Source organism: Ixodes scapularis, unplaced genomic scaffold, assembly GCF_016920785.2.
Source record: "Ixodes scapularis isolate PalLabHiFi unplaced genomic scaffold, ASM1692078v2 PGA_scaffold6__148_contigs__length_123643588, whole genome shotgun sequence".
NCBI lineage: Eukaryota > Metazoa > Arthropoda > Arachnida > Ixodida > Ixodidae > Ixodes > Ixodes scapularis.
The window spans coordinates 29,728,551-29,738,842 of NW_024609881.1; the positions used below are offsets into that span (position 1 = coordinate 29,728,551).

At 45.6% G+C, this 10,292-nt stretch overlaps 1 pseudogene; it reads right to left on the minus strand.

Annotated features, from left to right (window-relative positions):
* Positions 1-10,292, minus strand: part of LOC121838453 — a 28,667-nt pseudogene that overhangs the window by 17,417 nt on the left and 958 nt on the right.

Genomic DNA, 10,292 nt, shown 5'->3' on the forward strand with positions numbered 1-10,292 from the left:
GTTGTTCGTTGCAGCAGGACAGCATCGGCGACACGGAACTCTGTGGTGTCGTCAAACAAAAATCGGTGTTTGTCGCTGTAGTGGGACGAGGCTATAAGAGTTCGTGTGTATGCACAAGAGTTTGGAGCTTCAGCCACTCAAACAAAGCTTCAGCTTTGTTCGAGTGGTTCTTCCAAATTGCAAGCCCCTTCTTGCCCTGTGTTTTAAGGCCTTTTCCTCTGTCTTCCCTGACTGCTGCGTCGCTGTAGACGTGCACCTTTCTTGACACGGGACGGACGTCACGAACGGATTCCGCGTGCTTCTTGGCCGCGTTGTTGCTCTTCTGATCTTTGTCCACGTTCTGCTTTGTGGGGTGGTGACCCGTAACTGCCTCGTCCTCCCAAGGAAATGGGGGGAGAGTGACCGCTATGGGGCATGCGAACTGCCAAGCAGCTTGAGGATGGCTCTTCCGAGTCTGGTTCATTCGAGTGACTGAACTTGGGCAATGCGATGGATATCTGCCCTATCTTACGAAGCATTGATTCTTGAGTGCTTGTGAGGCTCGCCTATCGGGGTGAATCTGGGTAGGCCGACGACCATCCTCACCGCCTCTATATTCAAGATCTCTAGCTTGTGCTCTTTTTTACCTGCGCATTGCGCAGGTAAAAAAAAAAAACATCTTTTTATTTCCTTAAGGTAGTTAAAAAAATGTGCTCAGGAGAAAAAGAAAGTATTGCAAAACATATGCGAAATACATTTTTTATCAAAATATTTTTTTTCAGTGGCGGTGCCGGTTTTTAGTTGCTGTTTATATCAAATCAGTTTTCACTCGCGCTTATCAAAGGGTCACAAAAAACGATTCCAGTCCAATTAAAGAAAATGTGACACTTTTTGAGAGCACCTGGGTTCCTCGTTGGCGAGTTCCCTGTTAAAAGAAGAACTTCCGTTGCACAAACTCTCATGCTATGACCATGGACTTCAAGCCGTTTCCGTGGTTCATCTAAACACTCCACTTGAAGGGAGGTAACTTCGGCGGCCGATATTTAATACTAAACACTAAGCAAAATAAAAAACAACAACAACCTGTGTCTTGTTGTGTCCTAGAAATAAGCTGCAACTGGCCGCAGTTTATTTCTAGCTGGCTGAAAAAACTGGCTAAAAACATATCTCCTTCAATATGCGCTTCCTCAACGCAACAGCTACCTCTGTCAATTGGAGCACACTTTGTGTTCTTTGAAATTGTTTTATACATAACCTTAATGTCGTGTAATGCTCGTCAATGACGCTCGTGGATGACCATTTTCTCATAAAACAACATTATGTGTTAAAAGTGCGGTTGTTGCCTCGGCGATAAGTACGTCGTAAAGTGTACACGCCTTGAACGAGTTCTACTCAGTTTGGTGTGAATATGGCATTTTTGAGGGCAGCCCTTGAACGCCCGCTCAAGCCGGAAACGAGTGCTGCCGTCGGCGTTGGAGTAACCGCGCGTTGCATTATGGGATGTTTCCCATATTGACGTCACATTTGATGTCACGTGTGACGTCACGAGGAAGTAGGAGGAGGACATTTTTTTCCGCTAAATGTGACCGAAAAAAGTTTCCGCTAAATTTAACGCAAAAGTTTCCCCGCTATATTTAGCGGACAGATTTTCCCGCTAAATTTAGCGAAAAAAATGTCTCGCTAAATTTAGCGGAAAAATTTCCCCGCTAAGTTTAGTGAAACAATTTTTTGCTAAATGTAGCGGAAAAAAATTCCCCGCTAGATTTAGCGAAAAAATCCCCCGCTAGATTAGCGGAAACCTTTCTCCGCTAAATTTAGTGAAAATATTTGACCCCTAAATTTAGTGTAAAAAATTGCCCGCTAAATTTAGTGGGAAATTTTTCCGCTGAATTTAGTAAACATTTTTCCGCTGAATTTTACGGGAAATGTAGCGAAAACTTTCCATTAAAGGGATACTGAAGCGAAACTTGAAATACACCTATTATGGTCAGAAATAGGTTCAATATGATCAATGATATTCATAAATCATAATCGCGCGTTTGTATTTTGAACGGATGGCTATATTTTTCACCCTGATGGGCCCGATTGGGCGCGCGCTCAAAAATCGGCCATCGGAGAGCGCGATGCGTCTTGGGATATTGGGCGCATTCGTGACGTCACTTGTGCCGGTCGGGAGAGGCTACGGCGTGAATGTTGTGGTTACGAGCGTTGCCACTTGGTGGCGCGTCGACGATTTACGACCTGTGACAACGTGGCCGTTTGAGATGTGCAAGGGCTGCACGCACGCTGCACCACGGGACCACGGCAAGTCGGCAACCACGGCAGCACTGACAAAACCAGCTCTGAGGCCGGACTCTCAAAGCGAATTCACGACGAAAAAAGTGCGTACGACAAATTTGAGAGAAAACCCGTGCTCTCAAAACGAAATTGTCGTAACCTTTGCGCAGGTTACGACAGAATCCTACGACAGCTCCGAAGCTGTCTTACGCACTTTTTACGATCAAATCAACAAGGCCGACAGCGTCGCTCAGTTACTTGGTATCGGCCACCAACGGACATTTATTTTTCTTCGTGCTCTTCTCGTGCGTCCCGACTTCAACCAGCAAGAAAAAAGGAAGGAGTACTTAAGTTAAAACAGACCACGACAATCAAGAACACAGGATCGACAAACACACGAGAAGAGCTACAACAACCACGATTCTGCCGACCGAGCGAGCTCGTCAGAATATAGTAGGCCTAGCAGCAACATCGACTCGGCGCACCGTTGCTCCGGCGGTCCTTGGTCAAGACCGTCTGTCCATGACCGGCTGGCCTGCTGAATGGAATATGCCCGCGCGACCCTTGTGGACCCTTACCAGATGAGTAGTTTGATCCCTGAACTAAATTTCAGAGGTCAATATTTTCCCCTTGTCATCTCGATCTCCTTGTTTTCCGAGACAGCGGTGACGAACGCTGTCGTCGAAAAGGGACTCTCATTGATTCTATCTCCTTGTTTTGTGTGATATAGAACTCAAATAAACGCCATACGGATTACCTTGGCAACTCGGTATGTACACTCTGTTATTAGTATGCTATTTTTATTCTGACTCGACGCTACGTCAGTGTCGAGCTATAGCAGTTCGTGGGAGCTACGCGATGTCGGTCTAACCTTTCTTTGCCGAGTGTCATATCAGTATCGAGTTGCAATCGTAAAACATCGGTCCAGAAGCGCTTACCGAAACGCGGTCTAACAGAGCGAATCCAGCACTTCGATCAAACGCGCATGTCCGCTCCGAGTGTGAACAGGTATTTTGCATTTGCGTGGCTCTTGCTGACACCCTCGTAGTTCAAACATATCCTTTTTAACGTCGGCTTGCAGCTCGCGACTCGCAGCAACTAATACCGGCCGTGCCAGAAGCATGCTCGGGCCGTGTCGTGCAAAGAGCCGCAACGAGAACGAGCTCACTGTGGCCAACTACGCTTTGGCTTTCTCCACCAAGGCTTTGCAAACGCGTTCAGGCCTAGGCGAATTCTGCCGGCACGCCGTATTGCCGCAGAACGGCGCTGCTATTTTGGCACAAGTGATGTCACGAGAACTTCCCCCCATCCACCAGATGAGAATTTGAAATCGTTTAATTATGTTTAAAATTAGTTCTCCTGTGTTTTACAGCGCAATATTTATATTTCCGAGGTGGTGCCTGTCCCTAGCCCATATTTATGCAACAAGATCGGCGCTAAAATTTCGTTTCACTACCCCTTTAAATGGGATGGGAGCAGGAGAGGAGGAGGGGATTACTCTCCCCTCTGTACCCTCCCATCCTCCTCCTCAAGAGCTGCGCTCTAGTTCGGCATTACAGTTCATCAAACGTCTTTCATTGTTTTCCCCTATAATAAAGTGTGTGGAGTCCGAGGGTCTGCTGCCAGCGGGAGTGTCCAGGGTGGCACCGCACAAATCGTGGGTGGGACGGCGGCCACACCGCTCGAGTTCCCCTGGCAGATCTCCCTCCACCTCATCCAGCTCCCGAACACGGATCTGGGCCACATCTGCGGCGGTTCCATCATCAACAAGCAATACGTCGACACCGCGGCGCACTGCATCCTAGAGTGAGTCGCGCGTCTGATCGGACAGGATTTCAGATAGATTCAAATAAATTGGCTTACAGCTGAAATGGGACTCAGCTCACGTCCTCCAGGCGACTGACTTGTGGACGCCGACAAAATCCGCCTGGTCTGGGATTCGATTCCGGGGCCTCTCCCAGGTTAATGGCTAGGGCTCTACCAACTGAGCTAACCATGAGTTGGCAGGTCAGTAGAGCAAGCAGATGTTAACAGTTTCCACAAGTCTTCATCATAGCCACCGCAGTCGTGAAGGATTTGACATAATGAGATTCGGGGGAAGTCCCCGAGGTGGGGAATATTGACAGATTCGTATGGTCAAGGTTCCCAGACTTGACGGATTTTTTTTTTTGTTTTTTCAGCTGCCACCGGTCGCTTTGAGGGCGCGGGCTACGCTTCATTTCAGGTGGAAGCCAGTTAATTTTTACGAAATCTCCTCCCCCTTAAGGAGTTGTCTAAATCTCAGTATATCAAAACTCTTACCTTTTCGGAAAGCACTTATTCGGAGAGTCAATCACCACAATCTACGGCGGGAGGTCGTTGAAGCTATCTGTAGACCTAAAAAAGTTAAATTTGGGAGTTTTACGTGCCAAACCAACGATGGTTATCTGGCGCACCCCAGCGGAGGACTGAGGATTGGTTTCGACCACCTGGGGATCTTTTGACGTGCAACCGAAAGCTCGGCTACACAGCGCCTTCTTCGCAATAAGCCTCCGTCAGCCTTGGAGGCACCTCGGCCGGGATTCGAACCCGCCACATGGGGATCCATAGGCCGGCGCTCTGGCCTCGAAGCCACCAAAACGACTTATTCGTAGACTTAAAAAAAAAAAAAAAAAAAAAATTAGTCAGCTGCGACATTGCACATGCTGAAACTCATTGCTGAGTATATCACTACGCATACTGTTTCTTTTTATTTTTGTTTTGTGTGTGTTTAAACCTAATTTAAGTTTCGTCATTCACCCAGATCTCTTTCTAGATCGCAGCGATTAGGAAGTTTCCGTACACCGTTTTTCGCCCTCCGCTACGTCCTCTGCAACGGAGACGCCGCTATCACGCGTGCGCGTCGCTAGACTTGCCTGCAGATTTCCAGATCTCGTAGCGGGTTGCGGAAAGCGTTGCGGGACGGCGGAAAGGATCTACGAAAACTCCGTAATGCATGGCTCACTCATGTGCTCTGAAGTAAGTTGGATGCTCAAAATTTGTCAGTGCGCAGTATAACCCTTCTTTGAGAAGCCGCATTTTTTTTTATATTAATCCTTTCCTTGTGTTAGAGAGTTCTAGAAACTTTCTTGACCCGACATCTGAACCTTGTCAACAGCTGTTTTTTTTATTAGCCGTAATCAAAGGAGGAATGAAGATTGAGTATTCGTTACTCCAGCCCGCTGCTCGCCCTCTCGCGGAAGAACAAACAACCAGAGGAGCGGGGCTCGGCGAGAGGCTCGGTTTCGACAGGAGATAACATACAAGACTTGTATGCCATCTCTCTTGCGCTCTCTCTCTCTCTTTCTCTCTCTCTCTCTCTCTATATATATATATATATATATATACAGGGTTTTTCAGAGAACGCAGGCCAAATCGCTCCTGCGAAAACTACTCATCGCAACAACAAAAAAAAGCTTGTGGCGTTTTGGCCCTGGGCCAGAGGCCCATTTAAGAAAATTATTAAAGTCAGGGATAATTAAGTTGTTAATTATTTTCGCGTAATTAACTTTTTAATATTTTGTTTAAGGGCATGGTTTAAATTAGAAAATTGTTCAGCATCATCGAAAAACATTAAATCAAGAAATTGCAGAACGATAGAAGGCATGCCAAGCATTGTACGGCTTTCTGATAAACCGCACCAATTGACGGGTTTTTAAATTTCGGTTTGCTATCGGAGCGCATCTCGGCCGCGGCAGCACCGCGCCCCGTGGAGAGATAGTGCAACCATGCAGACTCTGCTGCGTCGCGCGATGGCAGCGCAGCAGAGGTTAGTTGCACTATCTCTCCACGGGGCGCGGTGCCGTCGGGGCGAAGATGCGCTCCGATAACAGACCAAAACTTAAAAAGACAATGAAGACAATTTTATTTAATTTTTTTAAATGGTGTTTTTATGCTTCTTGGGAACATAGCATGCTGCCCAATTTTTCGTAGACATTTGTGACGCGCATTTTGGTGTCTACGAAAGAAGTAAAGAAACCGAAACTGCACAATCTCCATTCTCGTTTTTGTGCCTCCGAAAACGGAGGTGACGTAGGGAGTGACGTCAAGTGTCAATAGTCGGTATCGGTAGTATTTAGGAGATCGAGACTCTGGTTACCTCGGTGGGTTATAGCAGCGCTGTGGCACGGTCGTTTCGTAGAATCTGTCAACAGGAACGGCAATGCCGCTCTCGGGAGCGAGTTCGAGCTTCCGTTCAGTGACTCAAAACAAACGGAACGGGAGTTCGTGTGCGGCGGCCTCCACCTTGACCCGAAGGAGACCGCCCAGCCGGTAACGAGCGGCCCGCATGCCGAAGTGCCCATAGTTGCTCGTTGGGCGTTTCGCGTCCAGCGTAGCAAAGAAAACAACAATTATGCTGCTTTATTTACGGTTTAGTAACCATTTTCGGTCCGATTTATACTTTTGATGGTTATACAAGCGGAAATTAGAACAGTATTTCTAAAAATCGCGAACCAAAACGTAATGTTTTAGTTCGCGAAACGAAAAACGTGCACGTTTCTCGTTTTGACCAATCGCTGACGCGTCTCTTGTGAGGTCGCCCTTCTTGGCCCCGCATCGGTCACGCGAGCTCCGCTTCTCCTGGCTTCTCCCGCAACTCTCGAGGCGTCGCCCCAGTCGATCCCGGTATGATTAATACCGCGACTGTCTAATTGATTTGCGCGGCACACAAGTGCCGGTTTCTGCTGAAATTTGGGCAACCTGGCCTGAGACGTGCCTGGAACCCAATTCAATCGACGAAAAAGATATCCGGAATTGCCTTCATTTGTCCCTTTAAAAACCTGTCGAATTTGTGCGGTTTTTCAGAAAGCCGTAAAATGCTTCGCGTGCCCTCTATTGTTTTGCAGTTTGTTCATTTAGTGGTTTTCGATGATGCTGAGCAATACCCTAATTTAAACCATGCCCTTAAACACAATATTAAAAAAAGTTAATTACGCAAAAATAATTGACAACTTAATTTTCCCGGACGTTAATAATTTCCTTAAATGGGCCCTGCGATAAGCAGTTTTCGCAGGAGCGATTTGGCCTGCGTCCTCTGAAACACCCTATATATATATATATATATATATCAGGGTGTCGAACCGGAACCGAACCGAACCGAAAACCGGAACCGAACCGGTATTTTTTCCGGAACTGAACCCGAACCCGAACCGTTATATTGTTATCGCGATGAACCCGAACCGGAACTGAACCGGAAAAGAAATAACGGTTGCTGGCTCATATAAAAACGGTTCGGCCACGCGCTGTTGACAATGAATGTGCTATCAATGCCATATGTTTTTTAAGTGCCGTCAACTGACACACAGCTCGCTTACATATTTTTCTTCTCCACTCAGTCTTAGGAATATAAACGCTGCATCCATGAATCTTGACAAACGCTGCATCCATGAATCTTGACATAGGAATCAGTATTGCGCTGGTCGCTGCTTGCACGGAAAAAAAAAGAATTGGAAGGCTGTGCAAAAAAAAAAAAAAAAAAAGAAAAAATCGCGTCACGGGATTTCATTTTCCTACAATCTCGTAAATCCTAAATGCTGCTGTGTGCTCATTTCGTAACACGTTTCTAGAACGCGCGAGTTCTTGAAGCTTGCTTCCATCGGAATGAGAAAAGAAAAGACTGTGAAGTTCGATAATAATGCATCCGGTTTCGTATAGGCACTTAGATGCTAACATACTTGGGAGACAGCGAACTCTTCTATTTTAATATTTATCCTATTACGTCTTTCTGGCGTTGCGTTCGGTGAAGTGTTTTTCATATTCCGTATCTTGTTTAATGAAAACTTCTTTAAGGGTCTAATTTGAGTTACCGAAGGCTAGTTCAAATAAAGAAAGCTGTATTTTCTCCCCACTGTTCCTTCGATTGCTTACACGCCGAGGTGGCGGGATAGTTAGCGAGTGCTACTTGTAAGTGGGTTTGTAAGGAGGTCGCGGATTTTACAGCTACTGCGTCGGACCCAATTAGATGAAGTCCGAATGCGTAAACGTCGGTGAGGTAACCTTTGAGTGCACATAAAGAAACCATTCCTGGTAAAAATCCCTGAGCCTTACACTACGATGTATCCTGTTTCGTATGTGCTGATTTCAGATGTTTTATTTGTAATTTATTTGATGTTGCAATTTGTCATTTATAATTTCCGAACCGGTTCGCGAACCGGTTCAGCGCCCCGAACCGGTTCGCGAACCGGTTCGCGGATCGAGTTAATCGAACCGGAACTGAACCAGAACAAAATAAATTTACCTGAACCTGAACCGTAACCGAACCCGTATTTTTTTCGGTTCGACACACTGATATATATATATATATATATATATATATATATATATATATATATATGGTCGAAAATATGCAGATGAATAAACCGTATTTCATCGAATGGGTCAAAGTTTTACCAAACAGCCAAAAGTCAAAATCAGCGGTGTACGATCATGACAAAGTGACCGTGACATACGAAACTTAACTGAGCTACGACGCTTCAAAAACTGAGTTACTTCAAACTTCAAACGACACTGCAAAAACTGAGCTCAGGAACTTAGTTCCGACACATCCAAATCGTATAAAAACAGTCAATTTTGAATAAATATTAAAAAAAAATGGTGAGTGTAGTAATTAAGAAAGAAACGTTAATACAAAACCACACGAGTACTTCATCTGTCCACTAAAAAATAAGAAAGCGACTTGGATGCAGTACAAGTCGAGAAACTTGTAATGAGTAGAGCCATGTATTTGAAGATATATAAAAAAAGCTTGCACTTCCTGTTTGTTTATTGTGTGTTCCATTTTGACAATTGCATGTCACATTTTGCACTAAGACACTGATGAAGGATTGGCCATTTATTTGCAAAGAGAACGAAATACGTGGCCTGCACACAGACGGGACATTGGCACCGCAAAACAGGAGCGTTAGCACGGCTGCCACCGGTATTATGGTTGGGGCCGCGATAAGAGAAGTCAGTATATTTCATTTTAGTAGAAATGTGGAAACCCATCGAACTTCCAGAGCATACTGCAACTTTTCGGCTCTTGATTTGTTTGTTTGCTTGTTTTTCAGTGGCTACAAGTCTCCGTCAAACTATATCGTTGTGGTTGGAGACCAGAACCTCAACACGGTAGATCCCTACGAGCAAAGAATCGCAGTGGTGAACGTAAGCAACTCGCCACGAAATCTGGCAAAACTTAGACGTGCAACTATACACCTTCAATGTATGTTTTGTAACAAACATAAACTTGTTTTGTTGTAGTGAGGCAGGCCTTAATATATCGGAACCTGGAAAGAGCCCAATGACACTCAATTTGCAAGAGAGTGGTAATCGAACAGTTTTGACAAAATTACTTAAAATTATACTCTTCTAATTCTCTCATCGGCGTTTTTTTTTCTTGAACAGGAATGTCCTATGGAATAACTGTCGTAATTTTGAGTGCCTAAGAACCCAAGAAGAAAGTAAAATATTCCCATAAAAAAGCTAGCATCCCAACCAGGACTTTAATTATCTAAGGGAGGGGGGGGGGGGGGGGGGGGCAACGATCCCCAGACTTCGGTGAAAAAGTTGTGGAAGTTGCCCTTTGACACATGTGAAGTAAAGAACAGAAAACCGATTTCACCTGCGTCTCCTAGTTGTTGTGTAAAAAAAAAAAAAAAGAAAAGGAAGAGATATTGACTTTTCTGGCACCCCTCAACTCACTCCCAATCTTCAGGGTCACACCTGGTCCCCCTCCTAGTGACGTAATCCGGGGTGCCGCGTAGCTTCCCGTGTGCTCCCTCGGAGAACGCTTACTCTGCCTCTCTCTGCTGTCATTAGCGGGCGTTATGCTGCAGCTTAAAGCCGAGCGAGGTCACGTAACCATTTCGCCGTAGTTAACTTCGGCTGCCACTCGCGGCTGCAGGTGGGTGAAAAAACTCGACTTTTGCTTTGCGATTATGCAGCGGAATCGCGCCATTTTTTAATGAACGAGATGCTTTCTCTAGCCTCCGGGACACGATAAACAATGTAACAATGACGAGACGAAAATTCTTTTAATG